Source organism: Phyllobates terribilis, unplaced genomic scaffold, assembly GCF_046119375.1.
Source record: "Phyllobates terribilis strain yellow unplaced genomic scaffold, ASM4611937v1 Scaffold_4__5_contigs__length_816908805, whole genome shotgun sequence".
Lineage (NCBI taxonomy): Eukaryota > Metazoa > Chordata > Amphibia > Anura > Dendrobatidae > Phyllobates > Phyllobates terribilis.
In genome coordinates, this window is record NW_027362764.1 from 784,159,919 (window position 1) to 784,180,253 (window position 20,335).

The window sequence follows — 20,335 nt, forward strand, 5'->3', positions numbered from 1 at the left end:
GGAGACCCTTGGCCTTGGGTTCCCTGACCCTACACGTGGTTTGCCTTCAGGGTGGATGTGGTGGGTGGCCGTGGCAGATCCTGCCCACGGCCTCCGGTCTCTGGCTGAGGTATGCTTTAGCCCCCACCAGCTTGGGATCCGGTACCCTGTTGCCAACACTTCACCCTGTGTTTGTATGTGGGTTCTCAGAGTTCCTTCTGTCTCCCTCTCTGGGTCTTTCTTGCTCCACTCTCACTCTCTCTGGGCCTTCTCTGCTCCTCTTCCTCTGACTTCTCACAGACTGACCCTGATCTTAGATGGTGCCCACCTTTTATACTCCCTCTATGTGTGAGCTCAGGTGACCAGCACCCAATGAGCTCCTATCTTTACCCAGGCTGCTCCCCCTATCTGCCCCTACACTACTGGGATGTACCACCCCCCTCCCACTCCAGCCAGGAACAGACTCGGTCGTACCTGCACATTTCTAAGTGGGAGTACCGTTGGTCTGTTCCTCGGAAATGGGATGTGTGTAGTGCATGCAGCTTTCTGAGCTCAGATCCACACTCCATCCTTACCCGGGAGTGGAATATCACACCTTTGGTTGAGGTGCAATACCCCTGTAGCAGCCGAATCCTCAGGGTGCTACAGCTGCTCCGGCAGTCCTACTCTGCTCTGACCCTTTGCTCGCTGCTCTGGCAGTCCTACTCTGCTCTGACCCTTTGCTCGCTGCTCCGGCAGTCCTACTCTGCTCTGACCCTTTGCTCGCTGCTCCGGCAGTCTCGCCCTGCTCCCTCTTGCTCGCTGCTCCGGCAGTCTCGCCCTGCTCCCTCTTGCTCGCTGCTCCGGCAGTCTCGCCCTGCTCCCTCTAGATTGCTGCTCCGGTAGTTTGCTCTGACTCTTTGCTCCGCTCCTGGCGGCCTCGTCTTGCTCTGCTCTTGCCCGCCGCTCCGGGCGGTCTCAACCTGCTGTGTTTGTATACCGCTTCTGCGGTTCTGTTCCAGAAGTCCCAGTCTGTACTGGGTCCTATCCTCTCTGTGCTCCAACCTGTTGTACCTGCCAGTACCTCCCCGTCTGCATACCAGTGTGCCAGCCTAAACCTTCCAGTTCCTGTATTCCCCGGTGTGGGCCAACAGCCGTGTCCGGAGTCTGACCTGGAGTAGACCCTGGTCCCTCTGCTCGGTTCCTCCCTGGTGCACTGGCGTCGTATGCCGTCGTGCGATCTTGGTCGGATCGGGCAGACACTTAGTTACGCCCCTCCAGGCACTCTCCGGTACAGTACAGTGGAATCACTACAATCACACGCACACGCCGCTCAGCCCGGGCGTGTGCATTACAGCATGCTCAGGCCATGGTTCCCGTTGAGCCCCACGGCCTTCGCTCTCTGAGACGTTTTCTAGTGAATACATGCGTTAAAAATAAATACTTTTTTTTTTCCTTAGCTGAGTTCCAGGCGAATTACGCACCCGTCCAGATGGATCTATCAGCTCTCGTTCCTGCGGATCCGCCACGTTACTATGGGGATCCAAGACAGTGTCGTGCATTTGTGGAGCAATGCATGCTACACTTCAAGTTCTACCCTCTATGTTTTCCCACAGATCGGGCTAAGGTGGGATTCATGATGTCTTACCTAGCGGGTGATGCCTTGAATTGGATCACCCCCCTATGGGACGCACAGGATCCTATCGTCCTGGACATAATGGCCTTCCTGGTGGCCTTTCTAATGGTCTTCGATGATCCTAACCCGGAGGCTCCTGCTGAAGCTTCACTTCCCAATATCCCGGAGCAGCCCCGATGGGTAATGTGTGTGGGTAGCGCAATAGTCCTCCAGCCCAATGAGACTACTGCCCACCCAGAATCCTCACAGGGTGACTACGCTCTCCGGAATACTTCTCCCAACCTCAAGAGGCAGTCCAGATGTGCTAGACGTAGAGGCAAGCCGTCACGCCAGGGTCTGTCCTCCTTGAGACCTCCTGACCCCAACCTTGAAGTCCCTACTGAAGCTTCATCTCCCTGTATCCCGGAGAAGCCCCAACGGGTAATGTGCGTGGGTAGTGCACCAGTTCTCCTGCCCGAAGAGACTGCTGCCCACCCAGAATCCACACCGGAGGACCCCCTGTTGCCTCCTGAATCCCCCGGGATACCACTTGATGACAATTGGAGAGAGACTTCCCTATACTCTGCACCTGATACCTCGCCCACTTCGTCCAGTGAGTCCGACCTGGTGTTCTCCGAAGCAGAGGTTACCCCCGAGTCTCTAAACCCCTCCGATCAGGCGGAGGATCTCGAGTTGTCTCCTGAACCCTTCGGGGTGCTACCTGGTAGCGAATGGACAGAGACTTTCCTATACTCGGTACCTGATACCTTGGCAGCTTCATCCAGTGAGTCCAACCTAGTGTACCCCGAAGCAGAGGTTACCCATGAGTCTCTTCACCCCTCCGACCTGGCGGAGGACCTCCAGTTGTCTCCTGAGCCCTTCGGGGTGCTACCTGGTAGCGAAAGGACAGAGACTCTCCTATACTCTGTACCTGATACCTTGCTCGCTTCGTCCAGTGAGTCCAACCTAGTGTACTCCGAAGCAGAGGTTACTCCCGAGTCTCTACACCCCTCCGATCAGGCGGAGGACCTCCAGTTGTCTCCAGAACCCTTCGGGGTGCCACCTGGTGATGAATGGACAGAGACTTTCCTATATCCTGGATCTGATACCTCGCTCGCTTCGCCTAGTGAGTCTAACCTAGTGTACTCCGAAGCAGAGGTTATTCTTGAGTCTCTACACCCCTCCGACCAGGCGGAGGACCTCCAGTTGTCTCCAGAACCCTTCGGGGTGCCACCTGGTGGTGAATGGACAGAGACTTTCCTATACTCGGCACCCGATACCTCGCCTGCTTCGTCCAGTGTGTCCGACCTAGTGTACTCTGAAGCAGATATTTTCCCCGAGCCTCTGCACTCTTCTGACCCGGCGGAGGTCCTTCAGTTGTTTCCTGAATCCTCCGGGGTACCACCAGATAACAAAGAGACAGTGACTTTTTCTCACCCTGTACCTGATAACCCGTCTATTTCTTCCTGTGAGTTTGACAAGATGTACCTCGAAGCAGAGATTACCCCCAAGTCTCTGCTCCCCTCCAACCCGGTGGAGGACTTCCAGTTGTCTCCTGTACCCTCTGGGGTGCCACCTGAAAATATGTGGAGAGAGACTTCCTAGTGTGCTGTTCCTGGTACTCCACCCGTTTTGTCTGTTGCTGAGGAAGGCTGGATAGGAGGTAGCATCCTAGCTAATCAGATGAGACCAGTTTTTCCTGTGGACAGTGGAAGTGATCTCCTTGAAGTGAAGGATTGGCCCTCGAATTCCCTGCGGAAGATTCTGGCAGGCCTGAAGAAGAGGGGGCGTAAGGGGGGGGGTACTGTAACATACCTGGCGGCGTCCTTGCATAGTGGTCCATCTCCCACTGTGCAAGAGCGCGCACTTGAGAATGTCTCTCTGGCTTCCCTCAATGCTGTCTGTGTCTGTTTCTGCTGCTTAAGGGCGGCGCCCGATCACTTCCTGCTTTTTGTACCTGCTGTGGGTCACACCCCTTGTGCGTCCTCAGCCTATTGCTGTCTGTCACCTGGTATTTAACCCAGCTGCTCCAATCAATCCCTGCCTGAGCATCTTGCCCTGTCAATTGGCTTTTGTCTCTGACATGCCAGGTCCTGTCTATGTTACCTGTCTTTCAGTATCTGTTCCCATGTCTGTACTGTGTCCTATCTGTGTACCCTAACCTGCAGTCTGTACACGTTCCTTGCCTGTTTGTTCCGCCTTCCTGGAGGCTGTATTCCAGGCCAGTCTGAACACGCTCCTTGCCTGTTCGTCCCGCCTCTCTGGGGGTCGTATTCCCAGACCCGCTCCTGTATCCCGCTGCAGTGTCGGTCTCCTCCGTACACTCAGTTCCAGTCTGAACTCTCTACTATCTTTTACCTGTTTTGCCTCTATGTCCGTCCCTTCCCTTTTCCTGCATTGTCTGAACCTGTACCTAACTCCCTCTTGTTGTCGCTGTACTTCAGTTGTGAGTTTTGTGCTCTCTCGTTACTTCTTTGTAAGTATCTAGTTTGTTTCTGGTTCCGCCTTTCCCTTCCTGCCTGTCCTGTGTGAACAGTGTCCTGTCTCCTCTGCCCAGCTCTGACCCTTTGCTTGCTGCTCCGGCAGTCTCGCTCTGCTCCCTCTTTCTCACTGCTCCGGCAGTCTCGTTCTGCTCTCTTCCTTTTCCTCACTGCTCCGGCAGTCTCGCTCAGCTCCCTCTTTCTCACTGCTCCGGCTGTCTCGTTCTGCTCTCTCCTTCTTTCTCACTGCTCCAGCAGTCTCGCTCTGCTCCTTCTTTCTCACTGCTCCGGCAGTCTCGTTCTGCTCTCTCCCCTTTGCTCGCTGCTCTGGCAGTCCCGCTCTGCTCCCTCTTGCTTGCTGCTCCGGCAGTCTGCTCTTACCCTTTGCTCGCTGCTCCGGCAGTCTCGCTCTGCTCTGACCCTTTGCTCGCTGCTCTGGCAGTCCTACTCTGCTCTGACCCTTTGCTCGCTGCTCCGGCAGTCCTACTCTGCTCTGACCCTTTGCTCGCTGCTCCGGCAGTCCTACTCTGCTCTGACCCTTTGCTCGCTGCTCCGGCAGTCCTACTCTGCTCTGACCCTTTGCTCGCTGCTCCGGCAGTCTCGCCCTGCTCCCTCTTGCTCACTGCTCCGGCAGTCTCGCCCTGCTCCCTCTTGCTCGCTGCTCCGGCAGTCTCGCCCTGCTCCCTCTAGATTGCTGCTCCGGTAGTTTGCTCTGACCCTTTGCTCGCTGCTCCGGCAGTCTCGCTCTGTTTCCTCTTGCTCACTGCTCCGGCAGTCCTACCCTGCTCTTACCCTTTGCTCGCTGCTCCGGCAGTCTCTCTCTGCTCAGACCCTTTGCTCGCTGCTCCGGCAGCCTCGCTCTGCTCTGACTCTTTGCTCCGCTCCTGGCGGCCTCGTCTTGCTCTGCTCTTGCCCGCCGCTCCGGGCGGTCTCAACCTGCTGTGTTTGTATACCGCTTCTGCGGTTCTGTTCCAGAAGTCCCAGTCTGTACTGGGTCCTATCCTCTCTGTGCTCCAACCTGTTGTACCTGCCAGTACCTCCCCGTCTGCATACCAGTGTGCCAGCCTAAACCTTCCAGTTCCTGTATTCCCCGGTGTGGGCCAACAGCCGTGTCCGGAGTCTGACCTGGAGTAGACCCTGGTCCCTCTGCTCGGTTCCTCCCTGGTGCACTGGCGTCGTATGCCGTCGTGCGATCTTGGTCGGATCGGGCAGACACTTAGTTACGCCCCTCCAGGCACTCTCCGGTACGGTACAGTGGAATCACTACAATCACACGCACACGCCGCTCAGCCCGGGCGTGTGCATTACATTATGACTCATCAGTCCAGAGACCTGCTGACATTTTTCTTCACCCTGGTTCCCTGGTTCCCATGTTTTCGTGCCTAGGTGAGTCACTTGGCCTAGTTTCCATTTGAAAAGTTTTGTTTTTTTGTCAGTTATTCTTCCATGAAGACCACTTCTGGCCAGATCTTCAAAGAGTAGATGGGTGTAGCTGGTCCCACTGGTTGCTGCCAGTACTGAGCTGATAGCACTGCTGGACATCTTCCGATTGTAGCATCGGCGTCTCTGCCTCCTGCTAGGCAGAGACGCCGTCCCTCTCACCTTCCTGTTCAGCGCACGGCGTCCTCCAGCGCTCCTTCCCTCGCTGCTGCTGGCACGCGCTCCTTTCCGGGCACTGTGCTTAGGGCGCGCGCGCGCTCCCCCTCTCTTGTAGGGACCACGCGCGCCGTCCTAAGGAGTCCCCGGCCAATAGCCGGAGGACTTCCCATATATAAGGCACCTCCTCCAAAATGGAGGTGCCCGAGCAAAGTTTGCACTGAGTCTGATCTGTGCTTCAGCCCTCAGGTCCCGCTGCTAGCCTGACTTGTCATCCTGCCTGCCAGCCTGTTATCTGCCCGTTACCTGCCGAGCCTGCCAGCCTGCTCACCTGGAGCGCTCACCTGTTACCTGCCTTGGCTATCTGTCCGTTCACCTGGGAGCATCCGCCTGCCTTGTCTGTCAGACCGCTTACCTGGGAGCACCCACCTGTTACCTGCCAGTTACCTGCCTCGTCTGTCAGTCCGCTCACCTGGGAGCTCTCGCCTGTTACCTGCTGTGTCCGTCAGCCCGCTCACCTGGGAGCACCCGCCTGTTGCCTGCCTCGTCTGTCTGCCCGCTCACCTGGGAGCGCCCACCTGTTACCTGCCTCGCTTGTCTGCCGGCTCACCTGGGAGCACCCACCAGTTACCTGCCTGTTACCCACCTCGTCTGTCTGCCCGCTCACCTGGGAGCACCTGCCTGTTTCCTGCCAGCCTGCCTGGAGACCCTGCCGTCACTTGCTGTGACCACCTTCTTGGTAAACCTAAAGACTGCTACTTGCCCTGCTTTCTCGAACTTTGACCACCTGTCGGCTACCAGAGACTTCTGCCTGCTTGCCGTGTCCATCCGCCATACCGGTCAGTCCCAGCCATCTGACCCCTGGGAGCCACCTGCTCTCTTACAAGGTCGTCCCCAGAGTAGCACCTGGTCCCTCAGCCCGGATCCTCCCTGTTCACGGTGTCGTTAGCTGCTGTACGACCAAGGTCGGTTCGGGTGGATACTTAGTCACGTCCCTCTGGGTTCCTCCTAGCACCTTGGCACAGAGGTTCCACCACCCGGACCCGTAACATGATGCATCTTTCATCTGTTTTACTAAGTTTCCTTGGCCATCTACGGTCCTCAACGTTGCCCATTTCTTGCTGCTTCTTCTTGAACAGCACATCTTGTAACCCCTGTCTGCTTTGACATCTTTTCTTGGGTGAGACCATGCTGATGCAGTGTAACTACCTTGTGTCTTGTTGCTGAGCTCAGACTTGCCATGGTGTTTGTCCTGTGACATAAAACTTTTTCCACAACCTCAACTTTGTAGCAGAGTCGTCTGTTGCTCACCTAGTTTTAAGACTCTAACACAGCTGTTTCTGTTTCAGTTAATGACTGTGTTTCAAGCTAAATATGATAATGATTATCACCTGTTTGCTATAATTGTTAATTGATAACAATAAACTAATAACAGTTCTATTTCTGAAAGTTGCTTACTTTTTCCACACCTGCCTAAAACTTTTGCTGGTCTCACTTTAAAGCCAAGCTCACTTCACACCAGATACTATTTCTATACCATTTACATGAGAGGGGGGCAAATACTTATCAATAATCACAATTCACTGCCGGGATTCCATGGACGTCCTGATCACCACACGTCCCCCGTCACAAGGATTTAATTTCATCTCCTGACTCTCAATCCTGCAGGAACCCGGGCCCCAGAGTCACCAGGACTACATATATAGGATATCCTCATGACATGGGTAAGGTTTCCACACATGTCTGACTACTTAACATTCCTTCACACCCCCCTCTGCAAACACCGAAGATTACTTGGCCTTGTTAAGTAGAAAGAACTGGATCAGAGCGGAGCGAGAGCACAAGGTGGGGGTCAGTAAGAGAAGACCCCGGTGCCGACCGCCCTCGCCCGGCTCCTCCATGATTCTGTTTACCCCATAAATGTCCCTTACATGACAGGTTGGCCGCTCTGCAGATTATGGCTCTGGACCGTGCCGAGGAGGTAAAACATTGGGCCAGAAAAGATTCTTCCCTATTTAACCTACAAAATCACCACCAATATATTAGGACAATTGATTAGGGAACAGTTTCCAAAGCAATCAGTTGATTCCTACAGATCCAGCAGCTGAGTCTTCTAGTGATCGGTTGATTCCTACAGATCCAGCAGCTGAATCCTCTTCTAATTGATTTCTGCAGATCCAGCAACTGAATCTTTTAGCGATCAGTTGATTCCTACAGATCCGGCAGCTGAATCCTCTGTCGATCAGTTGATTCCTACAGATCCAAAAGCTCAATCCTGTCGATCAGTTGATTCCAACAGATCCAGCAGCTGAATCCTCTTCCAGTTGATTTCTGCAGATCCAGCAGCTGAACCTTTTAGCGATCAGTTGATTCCATTGCTCCAAAAGAAACATAAAAAAAAGCCAGATTAATGTTTACAAATGCACACAGGAACAAAGACCTTAATTTTTGGAGACATGTCCTGTGGTCTGATGAAACTAAAATGTAACTTTTTGTGTATAATGACCTTCGTTATGTTTGGAGGAAAAAGGGAGAAGCTTGGAAGCCTAAGAACACCATCCCAACTGTGAAACATGGGGGTGGCAGCATCATGTTGTGGGGTTGGGGTTGTTTTGTTGCAGGAGGGACTGGTGTGCTGCACAAAATAGATGGCATCATGAGAAAAGAAGATTATGTGGCAATACTGAAGTAACATTTCAAGACGTCAGCCAGGAAGTTAAAGCTTGGGCGGAAATGGGTATTCCAAATGGACAATGAACTGAAGCATACTGCCAAAATGGTAACAAAGTGGCTTAAGGATAACAAAGTCAATGTTTTGGAGTGGCCATCACAAAGCCCTGATCTCAATCCTATTGAAAATTTATGGGCAAAGCTGAAAAGGCCGCGAGCAAGACGACCTACAAACCTGGATCAGTTACACCAGTTTTGTCAGGAGGAATCGGCCCAAATTCCCACCAGCTATTGTGAGAAGTTTGTGGAAGGATATCCCAAAAGTTTCACCCAAGTCATTCAGTGTAAGGGCGATGGTACCAAATACTAATGAAATGTATGTAAATGTTTGACTTTGCAGTAAGCAATAAAAATGCCTTAAAACATTCTCTCTCTCTCATTATTCTGGCATTTGGAAAATATCAAAAATGATGGTAATCCTAATTGACCTAAAACGGGAAAGATTTATTCTGATTTCATGTCAGATATTGATAAAAACATGCAGATGTGTCTCTTTATATAGTGGATGGAAACTTCTGGTTTCAACTGTAGCAAAGCTGAGTGTGGGATCACAGAAAGTAATATGTGCAGATGTAGCAGAGCTGAGTGTGGGATCACAGTAATATGTGTAGATGTAGCAGAGCTGAGTGTGGGATCACAGTAAGTAATATGCGCAGATGTCGCAGAGCTGAGTGTGGGATCACAGTAAGTTATATGTGCAGATGTAGCAGAGCTGAGTGTGGGATCACAGTAATATGTGTAGATGTAGCAGAGCTGAGTGTGGGATCACAGTAAGTTATATGTGCAGATGTAGCAGAGCTGAGTGTGGGATCACAGTAAGTTATATGTGCAGATGTAGCAGAGCTGAGTGTGGGATCACAGTAAGTTATATGTGCAGATGTAGCAGAGCTGAGTGTGGGATCACAGTAATATGTGTAGATGTAGCAGAGCTGAGTGTGGGATCACAGTAAGTAATATGCGCAGATGTCGCAGAGCTGAGTGTGGGATCACAGTAAGTTATATGTGCAGATGTAGCAGAGCTGAGTGTGGGATCACAGTAATATGTGTAGATGTAGCAGAGCTGAGTGTGGGATCACAGTAAGTTATATGTGCAGATGTAGCAGAGCTGAGTGTGGGATCACAGTAAGTAATATGCGCAGATGTCGCAGAGCTGAGTGTGGGATCACAGTAAGTTATATGTGCAGATGTAGCAGAGCTGAGTGTGGGATCACAGTAATATGTGCAGATGTAGCAGAGCTGAGTGTGGGATCACAGTAAGTAATATGCGCAGATGTAGCAGAGCTGAGTGTGGGATCACAGAAAGTAATATGTGCAGATGTAGCAGAGCTGAGTGTGGGATCACAGTAATATGTGTAGATGTAGCAGAGCTGAGTGTGGGATCACAGTAAGTAATATGCGCAGATGTCGCAGAGCTGAGTGTGGGATCACAGTAAGTTATATGTGCAGATGTAGCAGAGCTGAGTGTGGGATCACAGTAATATGTGTAGATGTAGCAGAGCTGAGTGTGGGATCACAGTAAGTTATATGTGCAGATGTAGCAGAGCTGAGTGTGGGATCACAGTAAGTTATATGTGCAGATGTAGCAGAGCTGAGTGTGGGATCACAGTAAGTTATATGTGCAGATGTAGCAGAGCTGAGTGTGGGATCACAGTAATATGTGTAGATGTAGCAGAGCTGAGTGTGGGATCACAGTAAGTAATATGCGCAGATGTCGCAGAGCTGAGTGTGGGATCACAGTAAGTTATATGTGCAGATGTAGCAGAGCTGAGTGTGGGATCACAGTAATATGTGTAGATGTAGCAGAGCTGAGTGTGGGATCACAGTAAGTTATATGTGCAGATGTAGCAGAGCTGAGTGTGGGATCACAGTAAGTAATATGCGCAGATGTCGCAGAGCTGAGTGTGGGATCACAGTAAGTTATATGTGCAGATGTAGCAGAGCTGAGTGTGGGATCACAGTAATATGTGCAGATGTAGCAGAGCTGAGTGTGGGATCACAGTAAGTAATATGCGCAGATGTAGCAGAGCTGAGTGTGGGATCACAGAAAGTAATATGTGCAGATGTAGCAGAGCTGAGTGTGGGATCACAGTAATATGTGTAGATGTAGCAGAGCTGAGTGTGGGATCACAGTAAGTTATATGTGCAGATGTAGCAGAGCTGAGTGTGGGATCACAGTAAGTTATATGTGCAGATGTAGCAGAGCTGAGTGTGGGATCACAGAAAGTAATATGTGTAGATGTAGCAGAGCTGAGTGTGGGATCACAGAAAGTAATATGTGTAGATGTAGCAGAGCTGAGTGTGGGATCACAGTAAGTTATATGTGTAGATGTAGCAGAGCTGAGTGTGGGATCACAGTAAGTTATATGTGCAGATGTAGCAGAGCTGAGTGTGGGATCACAGTAAGTAATATGCGCAGATGTAGCAGAGCTGAGTGTGGGATCACAGTAAGTAATATGCGCAGATGTCGCAGAGCTGAGTGTGGGATCACAGTAAGTTATATGTGCAGATGTAGCAGAGCTGAGTGTGGGATCACAGTAATATGTGTAGATGTAGCAGAGCTGAGTGTGGGATCACAGTAAGTACTATGTGCAGATGTAGCAGAGCTGAGTGTGGGATCACAGTAATATGTGTAGATGTAGCAGAGCTGAGTGTGGGATCACAGAAAGTAATATGTGTAGATGTAGCAGAGCTGAGTGTGGGATCACAGTAAGTTATATGTGCAGATGTAGCAGAGCTGAGTGTGGGATCACAGAAAGTAATATGTGTAGATGTAGCAGAGCTGAGTGTGGGATCACAGAAAGTAATATGTGTAGATGTAGCAGAGCTGAGTGTGGGATCACAGTAAGTTATATGTGCAGATGTAGCAGAGCTGAGTGTGGGATCACAGTAAGTTATATGTGTAGATGTAGCAGAGCTGAGTGTGGGATCACAGAAAGTAATATGTGCAGATGTAGCAGAGCTGAGTGTGGGATCACAGAAAGTAATATGTGTAGATGTAGCAGAGCTGAGTGTGGGATCACAATAAGTTATATGTGCAGATGTAGCAGAGCTGAGTGTGGGATCACAGTAATGTGCAGATGTAGCAGAGCTGAGTGTGGGATCACAGTAATATGTGTAGATGTAGCAGAGCTGAGTGTGGGATCACAGTAAGTACTATGTGCAGATGTAGCAGAGCTGAGTGTGGGATCACAGTAATATGTGTAGATGTAGCAGAGCTGAGTGTGGGATCACAGTAAGTTATATGTGCAGATGTAGCAGAGCTGAGTGTGGGATCACAGAAAGTAATATGTGTAGATGTAGCAGAGCTGAGTGTGGGATCACAGTAAGTTATATGTGCAGATGTAGCAGAGCTGAGTGTGGGATCACAGTAATATGTGTAGATGTAGCAGAGCTGAGTGTGGGATCACAGTAAGTACTATGTGCAGATGTAGCAGAGCTGAGTGTGGGATCACAGTAATATGTGTAGATGTAGCAGAGCTGAGTGTGGGATCACAGTAAGTTATATGTGCAGATGTAGCAGAGCTGAGTGTGGGATCACAGAAAGTAATATGTGTAGATGTAGCAGAGCTGAGTGTGGGATCACAGAAAGTAATATGTGTAGATGTAGCAGAGCTGAGTGTGGGATCACAGAAAGTAATATGTGTAGATGTAGCAGAGCTGAGTGTGGGATCACAGTAAGTTATATGTGTAGATGTAGCAGAGCTGAGTGTGGGATCACAGTAAGTTATATGTGTAGATGTAGCAGAGCTGAGTGTGGGATCACAGAAAGTAATATGTGTAGATGTAGCAGAGCTGAGTGTGGGATCACAATAAGTTATATGTGCAGATGTAGCAGAGCTGAGTGTGGGATCACAGTAATGTGCAGATGTAGCAGAGCTGAGTGTGGGATCACATTAAGTTATCGGCAGGTTACACAAGACAACAGGTAAGTGTCGCCATGTGAATGAAATGACACATTCAGCTCTGCTACATCTCATCGCACGGTGCGACACTTAAGGAGCCAGGCAGGCATAAGCTTTCCATTCCGTCATCACTTGGAGGAGCCGATCCGAGATTCTCTCAGAGGAATTATATCAACTTACAAACCTAAAAAAGAAAAGCCAAGACGAAATAACACGAGATATGGATTATACGGACGCCGCGCTCGCTGAGAAATATGCTTAGGAAGCTTAAGTCATTCCAGGAAAAGGACAATGCAAAGTATTGAGCCCGAACCCGTGAGCAGAATGTCGGGCACATAGCTAGAATTCTCGGAAGGGCAAAAAAAAAAAAAAGACTTTGCAAAATGGCTCAGTATAAAAAAAAAACACAGAAAAGGGGGAGCACGAGCAAACATATTTCTTCATGATATCTGAGCTGCAATACCAGACACAACCTGAGGGCACGTGTGGCGCTGCTCCTGAAAAGGCAATCCTTTTAACTTTTCTTGATATACCCTTTAAAAGCAGATGTCCACTCGACGGTAATACTTACCGGTCTCAGCTGAGCCGCATTGTCTGCTGGATTCAGAGGGAATCTGAAACACCCCTTCCTGTCTCGGCTTTTGACTCCTTCCCCATCCTTTACACTGCAGCGCTGCTCCATTAAAGCACAGCTATGATCAGTCATTTCTGCTTAATAGCACTCACTTGTAGTCTAAATCCCACACCTGTCTCATTGCCGGAGGTGGATTTTTTGTGAGGTATGATAATTTTTTTCTTCATTTAATGGTGACATTTAATTTACCCTAGAAGGTACTAAAAAAAAAAAAAAAGACCCTGCAATTACAATGTGAAAAGTAGAAAGATGGTCCAGTTCTGCTATGATGGCTATAGCTGCCCCCCAATTGCAAAAAAAAACCCCAACAATTTGTAATATCTTGCAAATAACAAAATCAGTACATTTTTGCAATTCAGTTTTATTAAAAATGTTGCAGTTTGCCTCCTATAGCGTCTGTAGTGCACTATTACTGGCTGCAGAATGGGCTAACTGAGAATCTATCAGTGAGCTCGTTTTGATAGGAGAGTTTATAACTAGTGTTGAGCGAGCACTAAAATGCTCGGGTGCTCGAAGCTCGGGCCGAGCTCGCCGTGATACTCGGGTGCTCGACCTGAGCAACGAGCCCAATGTTAGTCTATGGGAGACCCGAGCATTTTTGCGGCGCCTCCCCTGGCAGTCTGTAGAAAGCCTAAAAAGTGCCCCAAACAATAGTGACAGTGCTCAAATGACATGGGGACAGCATGGGGATCGCCCCAGGAAGCATTTCTGACCCCCAGGTCACTGCTGTCAACAACGTGGTCAGAGGTATTAAGCCACTTTTACGGGCTCACAATAAAATGTTCAAAAACGAAACTGAAACTGTTTTCCTGTGAAATATGCTAAGGAACATCCTTTCCAGGGTAAAGACTTGTGTATAAGGTAAAATAAATAACCAAAAACAAAAATACTCCTCCACACCTTGGGCTATGTTCACAAGTAGAATTTTTTATGCGTTTTTGCACTGCTTTTAACCGTGAAAAATGCATTCACCGGGAAATGTCATTTTAACATTTTACAACCTTATCTGGCCATGTGCTGTGTGACACATGCATACAGTGCTGAAAAGACATGGGAACAGCATGGGGAAGACCCCTGGAAGCATCTCTGACACCCAGGTCACTGCCTAAAAGTGTGTCCATCAGAAGTGATCCTTGCCGCATCAGAAGATGCAGACTTGCAACTATCCCCGTGCAAGTCCTTGTCCCAGGGCAGTGTTCAATTGTATCTCCCCGATTCCTTGCAATGCAAGCGCAAGTATGCAGCCTGCTACCCACCCACCCCCAGGCTGCAATACCATACTGCTAGCTTGCTTGCACTTGAAATTGGGCCTTTTAGGCATGTGGAGGCAGACGCCGGCCACCATGTCATGGCTGCGTCGGCGGCCTGGTATCAATACTCAGTCCCCAGCTGCCCAGCGGCCGGGTGTCCACGCTCGGTACCCAGCCGCCAGGGGGCGGCCTGGTATCAATACTCAGTCCCCAGCTGCCCCGCGGCCGGGTGTTCACACACGGTCCCCAGCCGCCCCTATTTCTCCTGTGAACTTCCCCCACACTTTTCTTAGCCCGGCCTGCTTTAGGGCAGCATTGGACCAGCCCACCAGAGAACCAGACTCCTCCGGTGGTCCCTGGCTTCTCCATCAGGGGAGTTGAGAATGCCAAGGTGAGGAGCATGATGATGATGATAGAAGTTAGCATCTGCTTTGTTTTCTTGGAATGCAAGAGCATGTATGTAGTAGCGGCTAGGCCTGAGGTGGTCAGCGTTTTGGCGCATATCCTACCTCCTCCGAGGATTGCTGGATGTTTTCCTACTACTATCCCAGTTCTATGACTCCCGTTAAAACAAAGCTTCAGGTGATGAATGATGGATGAGGTGGTGGCAAAGGAGAAAGAGCAGGAGGAACATGGACCAGTCACATCAATATCAGGCCAGTTAACCACATATGTCTTGTAGGATATGTTTCTGTACCAAAAGGAGCGGTTCGGCTACACAGTTATAGGGCATACAGTGAGTGCAATGCCTACCAAAAATTTAGAGGCACTCTAATGCACCTTGGAAGTGACATGGAGGTCAGAGGGCCTTAACTAAACCGTTTTTTCCATTTATAGCAACTGGGTCTCCTGTGCACTGTTGGCCTAAGCAGTGAATGGAAGGCTGTCCAAAAATTATGAGGAACTGCAATGCCCCTTGAAACAGACGTGGATTACAGCGTACTAAAAACCTTCTACCCATTATTGGGGAGTGGGTCTCCCTTAGTGTTCCCCTATGCATTGAAAAGCAAAAGCTGACTAAAATTAGGAGGAAATGCAATGCCCGTTGGAAGAGTCGTGGAGGTTAGAGGTAATTAAAAACAACATTTCAATGCCCCTTGGAAGACCTGTGGAGTTCACAGTAGCTTAACAAGACGGTTTTAATGCCCCTTGGAAGAATGGTGGAGGTCGCAGTGGAATAAAAAGACAATATCAATACCCCTTGGAAAAGTGGTGGAGGTCGCAGTAGCTTAACAAGACGGTTTTAATGCCCCTTGGAAGAGACGTGGCGGTCGCAGTAGCTTAACAAGACGGTTTTAATGCCCCTTGGAAGAATGGTGGAGGTCGCAGTGGAATAAAAAGACAATATCAATGCCCCTTGGAAAAGTGGTGGAGGTCGCAGTAGCTTAACAAGACGGTTTTAATGCCCCTTGGAAGAGACGCGGAGGTCGCAGTAGCTTAACAAGACGATTTTAATGCCCCTTACAAGAGCCATGCAGTACAGCATATTAAAAACATTATTCCCTTTATTGGGGAGTGGGTCTCCCATAGTCTTTGCATATGCCTTTCAAGCAAAAGCTCCCAAAAATTAGGATGGAGGAACTTGCAATGCTGGCAACACGGACCACGGTCACCCTGGTGGTATAGTGGTGGTGGAGGCTGAGGATAAGGAGAAGAGCAAAAAACAGCAGAAATGAGGAAGCGTATACCCATGTTTGGGTGTTAAGCGGTGCATGGGAATACACCTGCCGAAATAACACAGTGGATTTGACTTTATGTTACTCTGCTGTCATTTTGTGGTGATGAGAAGTCTGGCCCAATCCAGCCCTTGTTCATTTTGATAAGGGTCAGCTTGTCAGCATTGTCAGTTGACAGGCGAGTGCGCTTATCAGTTATAATTCCCCCAGCGGCACTAAAAACATGCTCCGATAACACTCTAGCGGCAGGGCAGGCCAGGACCTCCAAGGCGTACAGAGCGAGTTCATTCCAAGTGTCCAGCTTGGATACCCAATAATTAAAAGGCACAGAGGAATCACGGAGGATGCTGGTACGGTCGGCAAGGTACTCCCTCACCATCTTTTGAAACTTTCCACTCCTTGTGAGAGTACCCCGCGCCTCAGGGCCTGTAAGCTGGGTGGGTCTCAGAAAACTGTCACAGAATGTTGACAGTGTTCCCCTGCCTCTGCTGGATTGGAGTTGCATCTCTCTCGCCTGTACGCCTTGGTTGGTCAACGAACTGTGACCTCTGCCACTAGCGTGTTCAGATGGGAATTTTTTTAACAGTTCTGCAGCAAGGGCCTTCTGGTACTGCCACATTTTTGTAGACCTCTCTACCTCAGGAATAAGAGAGTGAAACTTCTCCTTGTAGCGGGGGTCTAAAAGTGTCACCAACCAGTAATGACTGTCACCCAACATTTTGACAACGCGAGGGTCACGGTTAAGGCAGTGTAACATAAAATCAGCCATGCGTGCCAGACTGGTAACGGGCAAGACTTCCGTGTCCTCACCAAGATGACGACTGACCATGCTCTCCTCCTCCTCCCTGTCCTCAGGCCACCCACGCTGAACCGACTGTATGACAGTTGTACAGGTACTACCATCTACAGCGCATGATACCAGCTCCTGTTCTTCCTCCTCCTCCTCTCCCTCATTGTCCCCCAATGCACGTTGGGATGAGATGAGGCTGGGCTGTGTGTAATCGCCCATTATGGCTTCTTGATCCATCTCATCATACTCTGGCTGCAGTGCCTCCTCTTTAATTTTCTGCAGAGAGCGTTGCAAAAGACAGACAAGTGGGATGCTGACGCTAATGATGGCGTCATCGCCACTCACCATCTTAGTGGACTCCTCAAAGTTTGTCAGGATAGTACATATGTCAGACATCCAGGTCCACTCCTGAGGTCTTATGTGTGGAGTCTGACCTGAATATCTACGGCCTTGTTGCAGCTGGTACTCCACAACTGCTCTCTTCTGCTTACAAATCCTTTGCAACATGTGGAGGGTAGAGTTCCAACGTGTGGGGACATCACACACCAGTCGGTGTGCCGGAAGCTGCAAACGCTGCTGCAACACAGCAAGGGCGGCGGAAGCTGTAGCCGACTTGCGAAAATGAGCTGACAGGCGGCGTACTTTCACGAGCAGATCTGGCAACTCGGGGTACGATTTAAGAAACCGGTGAACCATGAGGTTAAGCACATGAGCCAGGCATGGTACGTGTGTGATCTCGCCTCAGAGCCGCCACCAGGTTACGGCCATTATCACACACGACCATGCCTGGATGTAGGTTCAGCGGTCTCAGCCACAGATCTGCCTGCTCTTTCACAGCTGTCCACAACTCACAAGCAGTGTGAGGTTTCTCACCTAAGCTTATGAGTTTCAGCACAGCCTGTTGCCGCTTGGCTGAGGCAGTCCTGCAGTGCTTCCAGCTTGTAACTGATGTGGTGATATCTGAGATGGAGGCTGAACATGAGGAGGAGGATGATGATGCGCAGGAGCTGTACACTGTGGGGGCAACTCTGACTGACAAAGGGCCCGCAATCCTCGGTGTGGGGAGGATGTGTTCCGTTCCAAGGTCCGACTGGGTCCCGGCTTCCACTATGTTTACCCAGTATGCCGTCAGGGAGATGTACCGTCCCTGGCCACAAGCACTTTTCCACGTGTCCGTTGTCAGGTGGACTCTCCCAGTAACTGCGTTGTTGAGGGCACGGCCGATGTTTTGGGACATGTGCTTGTGTAATGCGGGGATGGCACACCGGGCAAAATAGTGTCGGCTGGGGACCGAGTACCGAGGGACGGCCACCGCCATAAGGTTGCAGAACGATTCCGTCTCCACCAGCCTAAAAGGCAGCATTTCCAACGCAAGCAGTCGTGAAATGTGCGAATTTAGGACTGTGGCCTGTGGGGTTTAGGCTGCGAATTTGCGCTTTCGTTCAAAGCTCTGGGATATGGACAATTGAACGCTGCGGTGGGACGTGGACGCTGTTTCTTGAGAAACTGCCATAACAAGTGAAGACTGAGAGGAGGGGGCATCTTTGCATGCAGTATGGACAGGAGATTGCCTTGCACACACAACAGGGGGTTCTATTACACGCACAACAGCGGAAGAAGCAGTGGTGACACTCGCTGACACTGGTCGTGGACCCTGGGTTCGCCCCAGAAAGTCTGTTGCTTTGCTGACATGTGCCTGATCATGCTGGTGGTGGTCAGGCTGGTAGTTTTGTCACCCCTGGTGATGCTGGCATGGCAGGTGGTACAAATGGCCTTTTTGTGGTTATCAGCAGAGTCTTTAAAAAAATTCCAGACTCTGGAAGACCTACAGGTTGTACTGGCAACGTCCCTTGTGTTGGTGTTACGGGGAACTGTTGCCCGCCTTCTGTGTGCGGCCACCACACTGCTTCTTCCTGCCTGTTGGGGTACTCTGCCTACCTCCCCCTGTGTGCTGCTGTCCTCGCTCTGCGTGTCCTCCTGCCACGTTGGGTCAGTGACTAGATCATCCACCACCTCCTCCTCTTCCACTTGCGCACCACGATCCTCCTCCTCACTTCGTGGCAATTGTGTCTCATCATCTTCCAACTCTTGTGACAAATTGCCAGCGTCGACTTCCTCTGGCCGCGGCTGTTCAAATAGTTGGGCATCACTACATGGGATCTCCTCTTCCACCACTGCAAGCGTATCAGGCGAGGGGCACAAATATGGAAATGGACCAGTGAACAGCTCTTCAGAGTATCCAAGTGTGGGATCACTTGCTGTCTGACGACACTCGGCATGGTGGGAGGAAGGAGCATCAGGGTGAGGAGGAGTATGCGGTCGAGACTCACGACTACTAAGACTTGACAGTATGGAAGACAGACCAGAGGTGGTGGTGCCCAGGTAACTGGAAGTATTATCTGCTATCCAATTAATAACCTGTTCACGCTGATCAGTTCGCAATACTGGTGCTGTTGTGTGCTTCCCTAGTAATTCGGTCAAGAAGTGGGAGCGAGAAGATGTGGCTGTTGGTTGTGGCACATTTTCACCTTGGCCACGGCCCCGTCCTCTACACGCACCATCACCAGAACGTCCACTTCCACGTCCCTTGCCACGCACCTTGCCCATTGTAAATGAAGTAAAATAGCTTACACTCGCACTATCAATGGAAAAAGGGTAATGAAAAGGAGAGTAGAACCATGGAAGAGGAAAACCACAGTTCTATTTTTCTGGCCTACACCCGACTCTTTTAAACAGATATATTGGTGTCTGAACAGTCACACAATTTTTTTTTTTTTTTTTGGGGGGGGGGGGGGGGGGGGGGGGAGAGATACCAAAAGGTTAATAAGACGGGTATTTGTACAGTTTGACTGAGAGAAAAAAAATACAGGATTTAGATTAAAACAAAGGATTTTTCCTGGCCCCTGAGACCGGGGGATAAGTCCAGCAATTTGAGCAGCAGGAGCACACAGGACTGTAATGCAGCGTTTGCTGGTATAACCACTGCGTCTCCTATACAGCCTGCCTGCCTGATATCTGGGATGGATATTAGTCCTGAGAAGGACTGTTTGTTTGATCTGGCAGCCTTTACAGACCCCACACTAACTATTTCGCACTATACATCTCTCCCTAACTCAGCAGCACTCTCCCTACACTGTCTGATTCGGAGCGACTGTGTCCAAGATGGTGGCGCCCGGTTTTAAATACTCGAGGTGACGCTGTGCAGCCAGCCAATCACTGTAATGCTCACAAACAACATGGCTGCGGCATTACAGTGACTGGCTGGCAATCCCTGCATGTTCATTGGCTCTGTAAAGAGCGCCAAACATGCAGGGCGGAGACCCGAGCTCCCGCCCGAGTAACCCGGAAATGCTCGGTGCTCGCCGAACATCCCGAGTAGTGAGATGCTCAGGCGAGTGACGAGCAGTGTCGAGCATGCTCGCTCAACACTATAACTGCATGTGAGTTTTTTTTTTTTTTTTTTTTTTTTTTACATTTCAGCAAACCTGCTGAGATTTTCCTGCAATAGCAGCTTCAGGGAAACGCCAGCATTGGTTTTCCTGTGATTTTCTGTGTTTTTCTTTTAATAGTGAGTAACTTCCCGAAGAATGGATCGGTCTCGTCACTTTTTCTTTAACCGCTTTGTAAACCTTAAGCAGCTAAAAAGCTTAAAAAGATGGAATATTTGCTCAGTAATTTTTTTTTTTTTTTTAAGCTCTTTTCCA